The sequence below is a fragment of the Larus michahellis genome, chromosome 2 (assembly GCF_964199755.1).
Source record: "Larus michahellis chromosome 2, bLarMic1.1, whole genome shotgun sequence".
NCBI lineage: Eukaryota > Metazoa > Chordata > Aves > Charadriiformes > Laridae > Larus > Larus michahellis.
In genome coordinates, this window is record NC_133897.1 from 125673521 (window position 1) to 125694591 (window position 21071).

The following is a 21071-nucleotide window of genomic DNA, read 5'->3' on the forward strand; positions in this document are numbered from 1 at the left end:
TTTCCCAAAATGTGGGAGATCTATTAAATGTTGTGTGGGGTTTTTTTTTAAATTAAATTGTGTATAAAAAAATAAATTAATACAAAAATCACAGCCTTGTATTTCTATGACCACTGTCCTTACTTTCAAACTTACTTTTGTAACAAGATCTAGCTTGTGTACATTAGATTGTGTCAGACTTCTGCCTGAAGTAGGATAAAATCACACAGTAGAAAAATTAAACAAAACAAACAGAAGTCCCCCTAAGCCTAATCTATTTCTGGACTGAATCATAAAAATGCTATTTGAAGACATGATGGAAATACATTATACTCGTCTGATATAGCAAGGAAGAAAGTATTTGAGAACAGTAATAACTACATTTTCAAAAAAGTCTCTTTTTGGGATTCTGTAGCTGTCTACCTACAGTATTTTATTTTATTCAAACATTAAAATGTGAACTTTTTTTTGAAGAAGGAATATGTGTTGGGGTTTTTTTTTAACTACCATAATATCTCTGATGTGAAGAGTGCAAAACAGTATTTTGATGCTCATTAAAAAGTGGATTTTTACTTCAGAAATGACAGAGCCATTACTCTGTATCATGTAAATCCTTCTTAGCATAAGGATTATTGACCTGATAGTCCATAACGGTGCCTTTGGAGCCATTACTACTTTGTGCCAATCCAGCTGCTGCACATGTGGTATAAGTTGGGGGGACGACACACAACGAAGGTGTTGGATTTTCTCCTGATATTTAGGGAGCTGACCTAGTGACTCTTACCATCACCTGAAGAAGCACTGTTAAGAAGAAATTGAGATCTCCAATGCCCACATGAAATGATATTTTGGAAAAGTTCTAAAGCATTATTTTTTTTAATCTAATGCCTCATGGAGTGAAGTTCAAATACATGTCTTTAAAAGAAAAGTAGGTTCCTTTTAACCAAAGTTCCTTAATGAAGGGGAAAGTTCACATATGAAGCCAAACCTGAAAAATGAGCTAGCAAATATTACCCGAATCTATTTAGCAAATCAATAAACCCCTCATCTTCAAAACACTTACACACCTGCTTTGCTTTATTGAAGTGAGCCATCGACCTCACCTCAGTGGAATCACTCATGTGTACAAATGCTTTTGTAAGTGTTCACTTACCCAAAAAGGTAAGCCCTGTTTTCATTACAAAGTAACTTTTAAGGTTAGGTTGTAACCTTTTTTGAACCAGAGGTCCGTCATTCAGAAAGACAAGAGTATGTTAGTTGCTAGAAGTCTTCCATGAACATAAATGCGAGCAATTCTCCTCCAAAGAGATTTTATGTAAGTACTAAAAGAAATTAAGAGGGGGACAATTTTTTTTATCACTAATTAAACAGTATCTTTAGTCTGAAGTGAATCAAGATAATTAAAATTCAGAAACACTGATTCTGCTTATGCAGTTTTTAATAATCCACAACTATGCGCACATAAACTACAAGAAGTGACCCAGTCCCAGTTATATATGTATACTTCCAAAATTAATCAGTTAAGTTACAGATAGATTTTGGTCTAGGCAGTCCATACAGATATAGATGTAGTAAAATATAAAGTTTACTCTGCGTGTTATTTGCTACATTTTATTTTGGAGCGACAGAGCCAGGCCTTTGGGACGATTGCCTGTAATTGACCTTGGAGATAGTTGCTTATCAGGAATATCAGATATTTTGAGATTACTGGCTGGAAAATCTATAAGCATGCAGAAAAAATGAATTACAATTATTCAAATCAACTATGTAGTGCCATAAAGTTTTTCAGATCCACATGCACAACTCACACTGTTGTCCCCTGAAACTGTGCACAAAGGTGTGTGCAAGGGCCTCATATTGAATTGTAAGGTCCAAAAACTCTATTGAAAAGTGGATTCTAAATTCCCGGTGTGTTACATAGTTTATCAGGGAGATCAGACGAACAACATTAGTTATCAGAAATCAACTTTTCTTTGCCTTTTCTTTTAGGTGTACCAGAGAAATGACAGACAAGAGAAAAAATAATGAAGCTAGGAAAAACTACTGAAAGTTACTGTGGCTTAACCTGTCAGATTACAGAAGCAGTATGATTTTTGTAGTGCTGCTGCTTTTGCATTACCCGTATGAAATGACTCTCTGCTTTTAATAGGATAAAGGACAACTGAACTTGTTCATTAATATGGTGAATGCTGAAATATCAAACACCCTTTACTCTCATTCACACTCATATGTAAAATGTGTGATGACCATGTGATAAGGATGTGCTCATTTTTAAAAGCTGTGGTCATGCACCTGAACATAAAATATCCTCAAATCTTACCTGTTAAAAGGAAATGAAAACTTAGTATCAACTAGCAAAGTTCAAAGCAAAACTGCATCATAAAGCTGTAGCTTTACTAAAACTCCGCTGACCTAGCAATTAGATATGAATTAGAGGACTTAGCTGAGAAAGTAAGCTTGTTTTCTGGTGCCTGCATATCTCATATTTTCTGAGGTAACATAAGAAAAATGTGTTGCTGAGATGCACACACCTTAAAAATAGGGAAAATAAAATTAAATACAAAATTTTACTCAGGTTGTTTACTTCCTCATTAAATTTCCTAAGTTGGAATTATTGGGAAATGCAAAAGCAAATATAACATTTACTTAATATATACTGAGTTTCAGCAAACTGGGGTACTCTATAGGTGAACACAGTTTTTTGCATATGTACACTTTTTATGTAAATATGCACGTGAGGATCCATATATATGCATATGCACTCACTCACACGCCTTTGTGAGGAATCATCAAATGCATATGTTAAAATACCACGTTTTATTTTAGTTTCTATAAGCTGTAAGAAACTTATACTGTCCATGCAGTTAAAAGGATGTCCCTGGGTAAGCTACATATCGTAGTAAACGGACTTCTGTGACCTATGAAGAGTTTTAACTAAGTGAACAGGTTATCCTGACACATCTAAATGCAGATATATTGACAAGTGTTTCCCCAAATTAAATAACTCTTCCAAGCAAAACAAAACACACAAAAACCCCCAAAAACAGAAAAAAAAAAACCCAACTGTAATGCAGACTGATATATAAAATCCATTTCTTTAACTTTCTTAAAACATATGGTTTTCAGTGGGTTTGCGGGGTGGGGGGGGGGGGAGCGGGTGGTGGTTGAAGCATTACTTAACTCACACAGGCATCTTGCAACGATACCCGGTCGTTTTGAACCTAACATCCCCTGTGCCTCCAAAGTGCAAAGCAGACAGAAACATTTTAGCAAAGCAAACAAGACTTTCTGGCAACTTCCTGTTGCCATTTTTCAGCAAAATAAAGGGACCTGAGATACTAAACTGAAACACTGCTAGAAAAGATTTTATCATTGGTTACACAGGCAGGCACCTGCTATTCTAAGATACCAGCTGAATATTTTGCTGCTGTGCAAAGAAAATAGGTAATGACTGTGTATCTGTTTAACAGCAATCTTCGACTCTTTCATTTCAGCTCACGTAAAAGACAACCCTGAGAGAGACATCATGTAAAAATCTGTTTTAAAAAAAACACCCCAAAATTGTAGTAACAACTCCCATTACAATCTGCCTGGTTGTAAACACTGTACCAGGTATTTAGGGGTGTAAGTAACTAGCTAGTGGACTGAAATGTGCATTCATACATATAACACATTTTCGTCAGATTTTTACAGAGAAGTAAAAAGAAACTTTCTGCCTGTAAACTTCATCAGATGTTAACGTACATCTGAGGCAGTGCTTATTGTGTGGCAGTTCTTACAAATAATATTTCTTTCATTACACTATAATTGCAATATCCAGTTCACAAAACATACTGTTTCACGTTACTTTCGGAATTCCAGAAACTTTTGTAACCTGGCGAATCAGACAGAGAGAAAAGGAAACAAACAAACAAGAAACAAACCCAAGCTTGATTCCAGAGATATTTTTCTCCCCTTCGTGAAGTGACAGGGGGGAAGAAAAAATCCCTTCATTATGACCTACTTGTCTAGAAACGACTTTCAACCCCATGGTTAGGCTAAGATTTGCTCTACTTTCTCCCTAGGGCATAATTGTCAGACTGACTTACCGTGTGCCTTTTAGCCTTTGTTCTGCCTCTCACGCTGACATCAGGGAAGCAGTGATGTAGAATAAAGCAGGGGTGGGCTAGGTTAGTCCACTGTTTGTGTCGTTGTGTGGTGTGCAGGGACACTCTGTGATACTCTAGTGAGCTGCTAAGCTTTTTTTGTAGGCTTTGTGTCATTTACTTAACGACCAATCTCATTAGCTGCCAGGGTACAATGGGCTGATGCATTTTCTATGTACATACTCTACACAGTGACCCTCAAGGTTGCCGAAGGTCTATTTAATCAGTCAAAATGCTGAATATATTTGCAGTAAATCACTAAAAAAAAATACGGGACCACAGAGGTATCTCATGAGGGTTTACTCTTTCCTGGGAGTTATTTGCAGGTAATAAAGTGATAGGAGATGTAGGCAAAAGCAAGGGCAAAGAAGGGAAAAGGGCACTCACTGGGTTTGCACTGGTCACCTTTAATTTAGGGAACCTTGGGGGCCCTGCATATCGCTGTGTCTCTGCTTGTTAATTTCTCCATGCAGTTCATGCTTCAGTGTAATCATGTTATCACAATTAAACCCCTTTAAATAAGAAAAGCAGCGCTAACAAAATACACAGCCTTTTGCACATTGGGGAGGGGATATGTGTGTGTGTGGGGGGGTGATATTTATTTATTAAGTTCCTTGCTACAGGCAACCTCAGGGCTGGCATCTTTGCATTTCTAACCTCTCGTCAGTTACAAGGTAAACCCTTTTAACTCTTATGAAAAATGAAATGCTGAAAAGCCCTATGAATCACGACAGCTGTCCATAAGTAACAGGGAGAGTTCTATTGTCCAAGTTGTCCCTGGATAAAATGAATACTTTACAGCAGAGGCTGTTCAGCTTGGCTAAAGAGTATGGGGAGAAGGGGAGGAGGTCACTGGAGATTTCGCACACTAATTTAATCTGGGAAAAGGACAGGCACTGCATCTCACTTGAACAGACTGGCGGCAATCTGGGCTCCCACAGAACTATCTCCTTTTGCCTGTGCTCTATTTATTCCTTATCTCTGTTTACCAACCGCTAGGTCCCTTTCATTCACACCACGAGGCCGTTCTCCTACTATCAGTCAGCAGCTGACACTGTGGAAGAGCCTCAAAGGCAAAAAAAAAGGGATCAAAACTAAACCAAAGCTGTATAAACAATGCAACAGTAGAAGTAAATGCATAAATCCTAATTCTTAACCCAACCCACAGGGTGCGAACAGAACCTTTATAGTAAATCCAACAAACCCACCACAGTGAGCTATGGGCTACAGAGGAAACGGGAAAAGCCAAATATCATTCATGAAATCACCATCTCAAGCAGAAACATTGAAAATAGGCATTGGCAGATATTTAACTAGTTTCAGGATAACAGGTCCATCAGTCCTGTGTATCCCTCAGCAAGTAATGAGGCGCACATTTACCTCTGTGCCTGATATAAGGTGAATAAGAGCTATTGCCACTTGACCGTCTCACGGTTCAAAAGCCTTAGATAACTTTGCACTTACTGCTTGTGATTTAGATTAAAAAATGTACCGACAAACACCTTTTTTTAAAAAAAAATGTATCTGGAGGTCATGATAATTTGGATAACTTTATGTCTAGAACTTAAATGTCAAGTTATTACCAAAGCATTTGTCCAATTAATTTTGCCTTTGAAACTCTGGATATTTCAATATTCCCCTTTCTCTGTCCTTAACTGATATTTTTTCCTCTTATTCTTCTACAAGTTTTTAGCACTAATAATGAAAATAAAATGGGTGAAGATAGTAAAGAAAAGATGAAGCTTGTGACTCTAACAGAAAAGTAAAGGAAAGTAGTACACTCTTTACGTTTGACATTCTGGTTTTGGATTACTAGGGTGACTTAACTGCAAATAGGTTTATTGTATAATTTTAATGGTACCTTATTTTGTATTCTTGAACTGACTTAATAGGAAAGAAGTTGCAAATATTCATAGAAAGACAGCAATATTGTTTCAGTGAAACATTCTAGCTGTTTAAACCTACATAATCTGTAATTCCCAAAGTAGGGATGTTCCTCACGGAAGAGTAGTTATGCTTTCAGAACTGTTCTCAACTTTTTGAGACATAAAAATATCGGTTAACAGCATATAGTCAATACACTGACAACTGCCTGATCAAGATCATTATAATAATAACAAAAAAAATGTTTCTCATTATCAAAGATGATCAACTGGACCTAATTTCAGTTTTGATTTCCACCTATGTGCATTATGAGCAATGAAGTCTTTACTACTTGGATCCTTTTTTCCAAATGAATTAATGAATTAAATTTATCCTTTCACCAGCTGCTAGGCAGCAGATGGAACCATTTCTGAAGCCTTGTTGAATTCAATCCATAAAACTCATTTCCTAGGATTAGCAGTCCAAAGTTTCTTTTAATGTTTATATACCGCTTGGGATTTTGAATTTCATGATGTTAAACTTTCAATTTAACTATTTTTTTCATTTCATATCAAACAAATATGATCGTTTGGATTTCTATAGCTTTGTAACCACACATTTCAGGTCACATAAGGACAAGAATTCATTTCAAAAGCAATCAAGTAATGCAAGATTGGGATCTGGGGTTTTTTTGTTTGTTTGTTTTGTTTACGTTGCAGCACTACCATAGAAACCATTTGTGTTATACTCAAAGATTAATTTAGACTGGAAAAGTTTTATTGTCTATAACTTTGACAAAAAACTTCGCATAAAATTTTAGTTTTCATAAGAATTTTGTGAAAGTTACCGTGTTTGCTATTTGCAGAAACATGACATGCTCCTGAAATAAGTTTTTCATACACAATTTTTTTACAGTTAAATTCAATATAACGTTTATCTAGTTGGGGGGGGGGGGGGAGAGAGAAAAGTAGCAAACGGTGGCAGTTTTGTGAAAACTTCGGTGAAGAATTTTTTCTGTACAGTAACAGGAAATATTAATCTGCTGCAGTACCCTGGACAGCTCCTTCTCTTTCATTTTCGGTTTTCTTACCTCTGCTACACACCTCTGAAACAATGACCAGAGATCGGGGGACTTCAACTGTCATTTCAATCACAAAGGCCCCTATTTATACGTCTTTGGAAGAAGTAAATTATAATTTAACCCAAGTTTCTACTCATTAGAAACCCACAAAAGAAAAAGCGAAAGAAAAATACGCCCTCTCCCACTCAGCTTTCAAAGACATATTATATTAAAAGTCTCAAGAATAAAACCTCATGATGTCAAAGTCTTCCTGTTATTCAACAAAGTAAATAAAACTAAAAAAAAGTGATTCGTTGTTGTGTATAACAGTGATTTCCGCTAATTTGGCACAAGAAATCTATATTAATCTAATAATGCAGTAAGCCAAGAAGGCCACATAATAATAATTACCATTGAGTAATTGAATATTTAGAAGGAGGAGGAAAAAAAGGAAGACTGGTAATCTTAGCCTGCAGGCATGAAAGTACTATAATACGCAGATGATATTTACAAGTAGAAATAAAATGCTCCAAACTGGTAAGTTAGGAGGCAAAGTCTATATTTAGAAATTCCTCATTATGAATCTGGATTGTCTGTTACCCACCTTATAGCAGAAATATATTATTGTCTCAGATAAAGCTTTCATCACAAATGCTGTAATTTTCCCCAAGAATTACAAAACAATTGCACAGGCAAACCAAAGAAGACACATCTAAGCAATTAACTTAACTAATTTAATCGACAAAAGAGGCAATAAATGGTCATTTTGAATCCTAAAAAGATCTTTAACTGACAAAGTTCACCCCATACAGTTTAAAGATAAAATCTGGGATTTGTTCTTCTATAATCTATTAAATGAAAAATTCACAGCACCTTGCAGAAGATTGTCTTGCTATTTACATATGAAGCAAGACAAACATCTGAACTAAGTGCTTTGTTAAAGACAAAAGAAAGTCAGAGAGAGAGACAGCTATTGCTGATCAGGGTGTTAAACAGACTTTCTCTAGTATCAAATGCTATTTCATAAAAATCATTTTCCTGCAAAACGTTGTCCCAGAAGGTCCATTTCATTCTTCAGCCTTGCCTGATATTACTGTCATTTAACTTTCTAAAGATTTTCCTGACACAGACATTCATTCTAAAGTACAGTATTCGCTTTTTTAATCAGGAGCTCTCAATTCACTCTCTGAATCCCAAATAATTTAAAGGACTCAAATGTCACGCTTTGAAAGACCCTTTTTCATTTAGAGTAATGCTATTAAATATATTGATCAACAATCTTCATTTTAAAAACATTACACATGATTTTAAAGCATTCTAAAACATCATGAGAAAGCTCTTTGGTGTGTAATACATAATTGCAAGTGAATCTGCATCTATCGAGCAGTTCCTACAAACACACTGGTCCCACTCTTCCCCTCTCCTGTCTCATTTTTTTCCCCTCTCTTTTTTTCAACGGTAGTATTTAAGTTCAGTAACTTTTCAAAATGAGAGGAAAAGCGTCTGTGTGATCATTTCCTCAAATCAAATAGCTAGAGCTGCAAATTTGCACAATTCTAAAATGTATATGAACAAAGGCTTTACTGAGGCAGTATAAATGCAATTACACCATGACATTTTATTCAGAAAGCTGTCTCAAAGCAGTTACAAGTAGCTATTTTTTAATTGAGGCCCAAAATAGCATTTAAGATAATGACCAAGCACACATTGTGGAAGAAACAGCATTAGTGTCATTTAAACAAAAAGAAAAGTTTGCAAAGAGCATTTTAAACATGGACTAAAAACCCTCAAACTTCTTAATACAAATCTCTCAAGCTTTCAACATTGATATACGGACAGGATTTTTTGCTTTTTGCAAAGTAAGAGCACAAACAATAGAAAAGACAGAAAGTTACTAATAGTACAAGTTGTTTAAACATCAATGGGTTCAGAATAGTGTGAAAAAGTTGTTAAACTTACTTTATTTTTGTTTCCAAAACTTATATGTTTCTCCTCCCTTGTGTGCTGAACTGTGCACTAAAGCTGTGTCTTTGAAAGGTAGTTCCCATGATATGACATCCAGTGCCTTTGACTGCCTAGAGATAAGCACCTGCGTTTGTGTCCCCTCTTTACGTCACACCTCCCTATTCAAACCTTCTCAATATGATTCACATTTGCACATCAACAGCCTCATGCGCATACACAGATTTTTTTCGGCTCTGGGCCCAAAACTTTCACTTTAATTTTCATCACATGATTGCTGTGGCATATGTCCTTCCAAACCTCCCATATATCAGTCATCATGCAAATGAGATGGAATATCACTCCTCTGCAGCAGATGGCCAGGGATGATAACAATGGCTCAACAGAGGAGATTCAATGTCCCTGACTTTATCGCCACGGCAACAACAACCTAAAATATATGTAATGGAAGTGGTGCTTATTAATTTTGCAGGCTCGAGTGTTCTGATTTTGTGAGTGAATGGGCTGAGTTAAAAAGGGGGCTGTGTCCTCCTGCCTCTAGAAGACTATCTATAAAAGCCAGGGACCTGGAAATTATTTTCAGTGACTAAGAAGGCAACAGCCTAGCAATTATTTGAGTAATTAGGTGTAATTCCTCCCTGTAGGCCTTGTACCCTCCTGTGCTTGTTTCACAGAAGCTCGCGAATTAGACAGGCACAGATACTGAAAAGAAAAGTGCCTCAAGATATAGCAGGAGAGCTTGCAGGAACTAAGCTTCAGTGATATGACACTTGGCCTCCACCAGGCTTGGTAAACACAAGCCCGGAGCCATAAGTAAATAGAGGCCCCACTCCACAAACACAGAGCAATTAAAATTACAAAGGCAGCCACACTTCTGGGTGGGGCTGGGGGAAGCTTTATTCTGCCGTGGTCTCACTGTGAGTTGCACACATAATGGACTCAGTTCGGAGCACCAAGTACTGTATTTCCACTGCTATCTGTCACTATCAAACCCAAGCACAAGGCTCTCTTCAGACTGTGAATTTCTCCCTGGGGATTTATCATGTGCCTTTAAGGAAATGTTTCAAAGTGAATTTTGTGTGTGTCTTCTTCTAAATGCAAACCAGGGAGAAGAAACAAATGCAGCGATTTGCTATTTATCTTTAACAGATTAAGAGGAAGAAGTGGGGATCACCATTTTACCTCTGAGCAAACAAAATATCCACAGCCTCTCGTCACTCTGTTCACACCACAACTTTCACGTTCTTTAATATTTTGAGCATGTGAGTAACCATTTGAGTCCTCAGAAATAAAGTTCAGCTATGAACTGTATGTTCAACTAAGAAACTGCATGTACAGCAACTGTACGTCTCTTATGTTCTTTTCCCCAGGGGACACCTTAGAAAAATGGAGAATCTTTTGTCTCCCTCTGCAGTAAAGGGGAGGATGCTTAAGTAAAACTAACAAAACACTCTGGGAAGTGGTGACTCCATCATGTGCTAGAGATTTAGCACAGAACTGGACCAAGGAAGCTTGCTACCCCTCACATGAGAAAATTCCTCAAAATCGATGAGACTGCTGAAAGTAATTTTCACTCCTCTCCTTGGAGCCCACACACCTCGAACACAAGTGGCGTGTTGAACAAAAGTACCTGCTCTAGGTCAACCTGCTCTGTCAGGGGGTTGGACTAGATGATCTCCAGGGGTCCCTTCCAACCCCTACCATGCTGTGGTTCTGTGATTCTGCGTAAATTTGAAGCCAAAGAGGAGACATCAAGTGGCATTGCACCCTCCGTAGGAAAATGGGGCTAGTGAGAAAACGCTTGAGGGAAATTCCAGAGCCAGAGCCAGGTCTGTGGATCCTCCTCCTGTTTTGGCAGGGCTCAAGACCTCGGCAGTGCTCTTGTTCTCTATTAGCATTTACAGTGTTTATTTTCTACAAAGGTAAAGCTCCCATCTAAAAAAAAGTGGAGGCACAGTTCTGCCATGCACCGATGTTCTAAACTTCCATAACTATTATTTATCTATCATACGCTAGTACAGGACCCAGCATTCACCTTCTGCCCTAGTAACAGATGCTACCAGAATATGAATGTTCAGTACTGAATGATCTTTCCTTTTCCACTATGAAAAAGATCTTCTGAATGTGAGAACAATATATGGCTCTTTTAACCAAGTGAAAACCAGAAGTGTTTCTTTTCTGTCTTTAGTATTGCCAACTACTTATTAGCTACCAACAGAAGTATTTAAAATACAAAGACGTGTAAAGTAAAGCTTATTTTTCATCTTTACCTCACACTGTGGTGTGGAGTTTGCAATTAAATTTTCAAAATATAATATTACTGATGAGTTTTATTTTCCTGTTTCAGAAAAGCTCAGCCAAAATTAAAATCTGGACTTTTTCTTTTCTTTTTTTTTTTTTTTTTAATTGTTGTTGTTGTGTGTGCATGCATGTGCAAGAGGATTCTAGAATTGTGTCTGTTCATGTTCTTTACTTCTGTACAGTTCATTCTCCACTCTGCTAATTTGGGAATAACTCATGAATGTGGCTGTTATGGTGAGCTGAGGAGATAAGTGTGGTCCAAGCCTACGCAAAGCTCTGAAGCTCCTTGTAGTGGATCTGTAGTTGGACAGAAAGCCAATACACGGAGTACTATAGGAATGATGTTTTCCTGACAGCTTGTGTTATTTATGGGACTGGCCACTGTCTTCTGAACCAGATGGAGCTTTTTTCCTAGTTCTTTTTTTTTTTTTTTTTTGTGATCTGCTGTGCATGCCCCTAATGGATCATGGAGTTAGATTGGCATTTAGGTCACTGTCTTTATATTTTCCAGTGTTAAGTATAGTGTTAGTTTGTGAACTGTCTCATTTCTCTTAAAGGTACAGCTCATTTAACAAAGCTATTCAGCTCCTCTCACATCATGGGAAGAACATGGGATGAGGGGATGAGTAAAATTTGTAGATACAGATTATCTTTCCCTGTCTGATTCTTATCTATATGGTTGTGGTGCTATCATACTAAAAATTGCTTGCTGAAAAAAAGGGTTTGGAAGGTATTCCTTACATTCCACTGAGATGCATAAGAAAGAAAAAAAAATATTTGTCATTAAATCAATCCTAAGTAAGTTCTGTTTTAACACAACTTTGCTTTTTGCATGGTTGACAATCCACTAAGTAAAGTTTAACTGGCAAAGACTGGATTGCTTGTGTTGAGAATTCATTTAAAAAAAACAAAACATGTACTTGGGATTTAAGTGTATCAGAGTTAGCAAAATTTAAGTTGCAACAGTCATCATATTTTGACCCTTTGAGCAATAGGAGGTTCAAAGTTTACAATAACAATGAAAGGATAACAAAAGGGTTACACTATCCCTCAAACTGCTCACTTAGGAAAACTTGAATTCTGATAGGGGAATGATGACTTGTTGCAGAAACACAAATGAAATAAATATGCGTTGCAATATGCAGTAGCTACCATTCAGATTTGGAGTGGTAAGAAATTATGCAGATCTAATATGAATGCTGAGTTACAAGACTTTATAATCTTTTATAGTCTTCTATTGATAAATAAAATCCCCTTCAAATAGCATAAACAAAATTGGAAATTAATTGCCGCAATATGCCAGATAGACCACAGCAAAGATTGACAGAAGAAATTTTCTTGTAGTTTCTACAGCAGTTATTTGGCTGCTCTTCAAGTTCAGGGGAAACTTCAAAAATAGCGCAGAACTTTAAATTAGTATTATGAATATTGTATTAAATAGTACTAAAATTTTCAATGTTTTTACCTGAATTTAATTTATCTTCACACTTAGGAACAAGAGACTGCCATAATAAAAAAAAAAAAAAAAAGTTTTCATTCCTCTGCAGAAATACATGTACTCTCTGTATTCCTACATCTTGACAAATGATATTCCAGATCTATTTTGAAAGGACAAAACTTGTTTATGATGCCTAAGAGACCCCATTAGAGGAAAAATAAACAGTGACAATAATACTGTAAAAAAAAGTTCAACATAACAGATATATTTCTATTTTTAAGAACAGCCATTAGCACAGCAGAATCATAACTGGATATTCTGGAAATGGAGAGGCATAAAAGAAATCAAAGAATTTACATAAGATGTACTGGATAACAAGCAATATAGGACATGAAGCTTGATTCTTCACAAAGAGATAAGAGAGTTAAATATTCTTTGCTGGTGCCAGTAAATTCATTGCACGCATTGGCATCATCAAGCACCAAGTGCAGGGTCATTATAGAAAAAAGCATTGCCAAAGTTGCCAAATCCGTGTAGCACCTGGTTGAATAAAAATAATAAATCAGCCTAGAGTGAGTTATGTTAGCAGGCTCGTCCTGAGGAAAACTGCCAGATATGTACATAGCGGAAAAACTACAAGTCATTAGGCATTCAACTTTGAAATGACATTTCAAAAAAGTACTAACCATGTTTGTACAACATATTAGTTCAAAAGTGTCAATTTATAGCCATAAAAAGGATGAAGAAGAAAAGATACCTGACTTAATATTAACAAGGGAATGATTATCCAGATAAAATTATATATTTGCTTATGGGAGTGTTAAAGTTTTCAGCATGTTCTCTATGAAATACTCTATTCACTGAAATAACAGAAAGATTTCATCTTCTCTCTAGTCACCTTTTTTCTTAAATGTTTACTTAAGTGTACCCTGGAGAAAGACAGGAAATTTTGGAGTACTCCTTTGCTGCCTATAGATTCTACCACGGAAAGGTGGAAACACACATTTCAGGTACATTTTCTGAGAACCTCTTCGTGCAGACACACACTCAATTCTCTGAGGCTTTCTATAAAAACACTGAAGAGACTGTGGACAACTCTCCATTTAAAGAATATAAAAAAGTCATCCTTAATGGGTTTTGTTGTTGGGATTGTACCTCACTGAAAGGGAGATTAGAATATTGCTGTTTTCAGTTACAGTTTTATGAAATTCAGGCTGATCTAAAACTGGGAAATGAAAATATTTTTCCCTTTGCAGTCTTATTTACTTTAATATATAGTCTTAATAAGTAACTGAAAGCAGTTATTTAATAAGGACTGAAAATTAGATGTAGGTGATGTCAAATATGGATTAAGCCTTTCAAAAAAAATTCCATAATAAGGCTAAATATTAAGAGTAACAAATTTTTCTTAGCTCTTGCAGCTAATTAAAAAAAATAAACCCTCAAACACATCTTTCTCCTAATCATTGTATTATTAAATGCATAAATAAAAAACCAATAATCATATTGCTCTTGTGATAAAAAACTTTCGATCATGGATACTATCAGATTTCCATTTACAATTTAGATAGTGGATCATCTGGGAAAATCTTTGAGTCACAACATTGGGTCATGTCACAATTTAGTCGTTTTCAAGTTACTATACGTCTTGACTGAAGAAGCAAAATTACTCTCTTAGGTCCATCTTACTTCTTACATCTTACATCTGACTTCTAAATTATTGATGTGATTGCTGCCTATTTTATGCATTTGTGCCTGTATGTGTCATTTCTACCTTTCACATACCATCACAAATGTTGTTATACCTCCAGTGTTAGCCTCTGAAAACTTGATCGTAAATATTTGTAGTATCAAACTAAATCTTGTTTGGGAAAATAATTCTTTCCAAAAGAGCAAACTGATGCTGGAAATCTTAACACAGAACTCACTTATCTCACTGTCTATGAAGTCCTGAGAAGTACAAAACTCAACGTAGTTGTATAAATATGCTGATCTGTGGCAACTGTGTCTTTCCTTCAGTTCCCTTTCTATTGTTCCTTACAGCTTTTTAACTGAAGCCCACCTATGTCCCTCCGAGAAGGAGCATTCCAGGTTCTTTTTGGGAAACATCCCTTCTCTGATTTGTACTTTTCTGCAGGCTTCTGCCTTTGTTTCTGTTGCTCACATACCACCGTTTTCTAGATTAGAGAAGTCAACAGGCAAACACTCATCTACTGAACATCTGCCTTTCAGCCTAAGTTCTTGTCCTCAGATCTCCCCAGGCTTCCAGCTGTCGTTCTTCTGAGGGTTTTTTAGCCATGTCTTGGGAAAATGCCTAGGCAACCTCTTCTGCTGCTTTCCCAGCAACATACACAGAACTCCAACAGCTATTGCCAGCAATGTCTTACCTGATCCCTGACAGCTGCTTCCTTCAGGGTAATCCTGCGCATCATTTTCTGTTCTCCTCTCTGCTTATGTGCAGCACATACTTATTACCAAAAGAAAAGCCTAATGACACTGTAGAAACAGTGATCTTATTGTGCCTGGGTTTTAAGAAGTCTGAATGGCAAAGCAAAATTCAAATGGCTCTGAACATTAATTACCATTATGAAAACAGCCAGTTAAAAAAAAGAATTATTTAAAATATCTTGTATGGATATAAAGAGAGAAAATATTGTTATCTTTTTTCACTCTCAAGTATTTTGGCACAGGATTAATACTTTTCCTGCTGCTCCTAATTTTATTTTATAGATATTTCTTACTGGAAACGGTCTGATTTGTTTGGAAACATCTTCCCAGTACAGATTTTTCTATTATATTTTTAAAACCTTGTCATATTCCATTGTTTGTTAAAATATCTAAATTTATAGTAAAATTTTTTAATAGTATTGCGATAGTCTTGTTAAACTTTACTATAGTATGTTCAGAGAGTCAAGTAATACCATAAAACGCACAATGATCTCACATGGACATATTAAGCATTACATGAAGAGAACCCCAAGTCAGATTCAACTGTGTATGCGATATTGTGTGTATATAATCACAATTGGATCTAAATTTACATTCTGATGCATCTTGTCAACATTTAAAATTCCATACTAATACACCAAGTAATTACAGTACTTAACATTATAACATAGTATACAACAAACTTTGGGCTGTCCAAACCACTATAAATAGGTAGATGCAAAATAATCTCAGTTTTTACATATCTATACTTAAATGCCTATTTTATATATCAGCACAAAACCACATACGTAGCAGGAAAGAAAAACCTTATTCTTTCTAGCACTGAAGAGATCATTTGAATAGAATGGAAATAGTACTATAAACCTTTTCTAAACAGTTTACACAAAAGTAAGGGAGAGCCATAAGATTATTTTTTTTTCTCAGTAATGAAAGAGATCTGCAAGAATGCCAGCTCTTTAATCATGAAGAATTTAAAATGCTTAGATCCAGAATGGGATAACAACTATCTGAAAAAAGAGGGAAGTATGTTTCCATGGACTATGCTTGGTTTCTTTTCTTACACAGTTTGTTGAACAGCCTACATGGCCAGAGGCTATTCTGGACCTAATCCTAGGAAATGAGCCAAGCATGATAAATAAGGGATGCATCCCTTTGCATCCCCAGCAAAGGGATGCTGGGAGTGGCTAGTGTTCACCACAGTGCCATCAGGCAACCACTAGATTGCAGTCAGTAGCCCTCAGTAGCTAAGTATGTGTTTTCTTCTGGCCTTTCTAAAAGCAGTCTTTTAGTTTAACACTCAGTCATTCCCTCTGTGTTGGAAATTTCAACAGAGAATATGTGGAGAGTTCCAGAAACCAAACACTTGCTCAAAAAATCCAGGTAGATCAACATGTAGTTTACACTTCATTTTGAGGTATATACCACAACCAGACACGACTTGCTTTTGAAAATGTTGATCAAACTGTCTAATCCTACATCCATACAAGTCACCAGCAAAATATTCTTACTGTCATCACCAGCAGAAAAATTTGGCCCATCCTTCCTAATAGAGAAAAAGCAATGTTTTGCTAAGTTATTGCAAATAATTTCAGCTAATAAGGTCAGATATGGTTGCTAAAGGAAAAGTGAAAATTTTGGATCAGGTTAATTTTTTCTTAGTGACTTAAACTTTGTAACTGTTAAGCAATTTTTCCTCAATTTAACACAAAAAAGTAAAAATAAAACCTATTCCTCCCACCTCACCAAATAAACAAAAAAATCCTCATCTATTCTTCTTTTCTTTTGGAGAAAATATGGCAATTTGTATTCCAATTTTTCAAGCCAAAGTTACAGGGGGCTAAAATAGGGCTTTATAATGGAAGTTGATTGCAACCCTAACTATAGAGGGGCTAGTGCCTTTCCATAATAAAGAGCCGCGCTTTTCCAAGGAGAGGAGGAGAATACTGCTCTGCATGACTTCTTGTAATTTTGCTTCTTTAAATTAAGGTTGTGTCTCGGGAACTTTCTTAGCTCTTTTGAGCATGAAGTTTGATATTTCACTTCATGTGGTTTTAATTTTGATCCGGCATACCGACATTTTGCAGTTGATACTGTTTAGAAATGGGGAAAAATATGATGCTTTGCACTTTGTCAGAGCTGTGATCCTAATTTAGTTTGATATTTTTTTCTTTTTCTTTTTGTATGAAACATATGAAAAGGCCATGCAGGCTAAAGCAGCAATTTAAACATATTTGGATTTAGTTTGCTTGCTTTGTATTGTCTTCTTGCTTAACGGTAGAATGATTTTTGGCTGTTTAAATTTCAGTCTGGAATGAGTGCTGGCTGTTTTTCCTTTCCTTTTTCTGGGCATAAAATGGGGGAGACCACAGAGACAGTGTCAGGAACGTAAACTGTGATCATAATAACCAGTGCCCAGGTATGAGTTTATTAGCCACAGTTTCTATTGCACAAAGGTTTAACTAGCATTAAATGTTTTTCAGTTGGCTGGATGCTTCACCACCATTAAAGGCTGTGGAAAAACAACCAACAGCAAGTAAAAGAACGAGGTTATGTAAGCATAAATTTACATTGGTTTTAAAGATTTAAAAGTCAGATTAGGGTTTTTTTCAGTGTCTTCAAGAGAGTGCAAGAGATGAGATTTGATAAAATGGACATCCATGGAGCAAAGATCTTAAGTGCATATAAATCCATACATATGCCCTTGTCTCAAAAACTTTGATGTAAATTCAACTCCTTTCTTATCTACTGCTCCACTGCCACTAATACCTGCAAAAATCCATCAAACTAGCATTTGTGTTATGTCTATGATTAGTGAACCTAACACTTTTAAATGCTTTCATTTTACTGATATATCAGAGCATCCTTCCAAATTTAAGAGCTTTGCATAAAGGCATTAACTTTAAGAGCCTACCATACTTACAAGCACACCTACTGAGTATGAAGGCTTTCACCTTTTTAGGGACACTAGGCATAAAACTTCACTTGTTTAAAAGAGGGGTTTTTTTTCATAGATTGAAAACTCTTTGTAGCAGAACTATAATATACCAATGAGTATTACTAAAAGACTCATGCATTTTAATTCTTTTCTGCAGTATTAAAATCTTAAGTGGCTACGGAGGAAATTAGTTTAAAAATTTAGTTCTCACATATTAATTGAAACGATGGAATAAAGACAGTATCTAAAGAAAAAAATTTACTTTAAAAATATTTTATCATCTAAAAGGTCTGAAAGATAATCCACACTACATTTTGACACCTGATTCAATAGTGTCTGCTAACTTTACCATCTAAAACATATAACACATGTATTTCGTTACTGTGTTCATAGGTATTGTCTTTCATACCAAACTTATCCTTTCCAAATATTACTGAAAAAGGCAATATTGTTATCCAAAAGTATTGTCCAGAAAACAAGAGCGTGGCTCTTGAACCCTTGAAAAGGGTACTCTTACATTGCTAGCAAAGAAAACTGCAATCATGCCGATTTGCGTATCCAGGAAGATTTTGTTTCTGGTTTAGGCGTTCAAAGTGGGAAAAGACCCTATCACGTCTTGAAGAAGCAGTACAACTTGTTTTTCTCTTCAAATCTATCTGTGAATAACTGTGTGAAAGACCATTTACTATTTATAAAACATTAAATCACACATGGACCACCTTTTTTTGTGTTTTATAAATCAGTTCTATATGCAGAATGTTTCAACACGTTTTATAATATATCTAAAACATAACTTTATGTAGCAAATGTAAAAGAAATGTCTGATTATATATGTACCACACTGAATTGCCATTTCCATACAAAACAGTGTGACTCAAATTACAAGGGTAAAAAATTAAGTCCCTTAAATAAAAAATAAATGTAATTTTCCCTTTTCAAACAAAATGCGTAATATAGGCAATTGAAAAAATGTATGTTCAGATGATATTATTTAAATATAAAGGTAGTGTATCTTCCAGGTTGTCAAAAAGAAGTAGCAAATGTAGTATAAGATTCAAGCTAGTCGAAAATCCACAACTTTGTAGTTCAGCCTTGCATTAAGAATATAAGTACAATGCAACTCTTTGAATCAAGATTTATTGCTCATTTATCCAAATGATAGTAAGAATTAGAGACTTAACTCACTGTGATTTGCATCCATCTATACTCATCTAGGTTCTGCAAGAGTTGCCTAAAATATTATGATTTAAGCTCTGTAGAGCTCTAACTCCAGAGTCCACTGATATGGAATTAAAATTGAGTAAGGCCAGAAAAAACTACCAGACTGTGAATAAATCAACCAATTTTTTAAATTCTGCTTCATAGGTGCCATTGGCTGAAAAACAGAATAAAATTACAAATGCACAAGGAATGGAGTAAAAACGGAGCATTTGATTGTTTTTCTGATTAACTTACTAAAGATATGACTAATTTTATAATGTTTTAGAGCATCCATATGCATTAATTTGCACAGTGCAAGTTTATTTCTATTTAGAAAATCAGTTAAGGACAGAAATTCTGGTGGGATAAGCACTGTGGAACACAGAACAAGAACCAAAGAGCCTGTATGTTCCGCTATAACATCTTCTCACAAAAAGTCCATTAAAGCCAGAAAATACACATCTAGGCCTTTAATGTCTTACTCAGTTGCTTAATTACTGAGTTCTGTTGAAATTATTCTGTTCTTTGTCTTGGAGGCTTAAACGTTCCATAAATAAACTGTACATCCAGGAGTTTAAAACACACCTACCTCATTCATACGATCCACTAGACCTTCTGTCACTAAGAAAAGGCCTGTCACTGGGACTTTAACACATTTCAGTGTGGCTGACAGCATTCCTAGGAAAAAAGTGCAGTTCATTGTCAAGTATTGACCAGGAGCAGCAGACCACTAACTCTTAATGGCTAGTTTGAGTGTTATAAGCAGTCTGAAGTGATGTTCACAAAGAATAATAAAGACAAAGTCGTCACTTTCTATTAAAAGAACAAAATAATTATGGGTTTAGGGGACAGTACCAACATCTTAATAGTTTTTCCAAAATTCAGTTGATAGCCACTGCTTGTTAAAGAGAACAGGTTTAATGTGCTAGCTGTGAGACTAATGATTTAACAGTTATTCACTTTTAAGTTCCCACATGGAGCATTGCAAAGGGCTGGCTGACCTTACACACTATTCAAATAGCAATGCTGAGACCCAGTGCAGAAGTGTTCCCTAACGAGCTTAGAATTTATTTTCTTTTTTTAACTTTAGACCTCAAAAGTAATATGACATTTTTTGTGGCTTAAAAGTATATAAGCATCTGTTAGCAGAAGCCCTTTATTTCACATAACAAGAGAATTCTGTTTATAATGTGTCACCAGCTGCTCAGTCAAAATGGGTTCTATTAGAACTAATTTAATTTTACATAAGTTGATCTATTTGCATTCTGAGTCTCCAGTTAAACGACTAGGTACTATTTTGTAGACTGATCCCGCTTCAAGCCTCAGTGTACGGACAATGCTTAATCAGTGTGTACATCAGGAAATAAACATAATCAGCAAGTGCACTAATTAAGCCAGGAAAATTTTGCAACATGCATACACTGTATGGATTAACAAGGCAATTCATTAGAAATCTTAATTATGGAATATTATATTTTCCGTACATTTTATTTTATGATGCTTCAGATGAGTTTTCTCTAAATACGGAAGCCATCTACACTTCTCAAAGTAGACAGTGTGATCCTTTTAACTTGGGCACATCTGTGTAGCCTCTAGTCTGGAAGCCTCTATGGAAAACATGCTTTGTTATCTCCAGCCAGATAACCTGATATGCTCTCTTAAACAAGCAGTTGCTAATCAAATGTTAATATGCAGACGACTGAAAAATAAATACAAAAAAAACCATATAGATAAAAATGT

The 21071-nt window shown here is 35.8% G+C and overlaps 1 protein-coding gene across 2 annotated transcripts in view; it reads right to left on the minus strand.

Moving 5' to 3' along the window:
• ST18 (ST18 C2H2C-type zinc finger transcription factor) overlaps nucleotides 1-21071 on the minus strand; it is a 168458-nt gene that overhangs the window by 90848 nt on the left and 56539 nt on the right. The gene's annotated exons all lie outside the window — the stretch shown is intronic.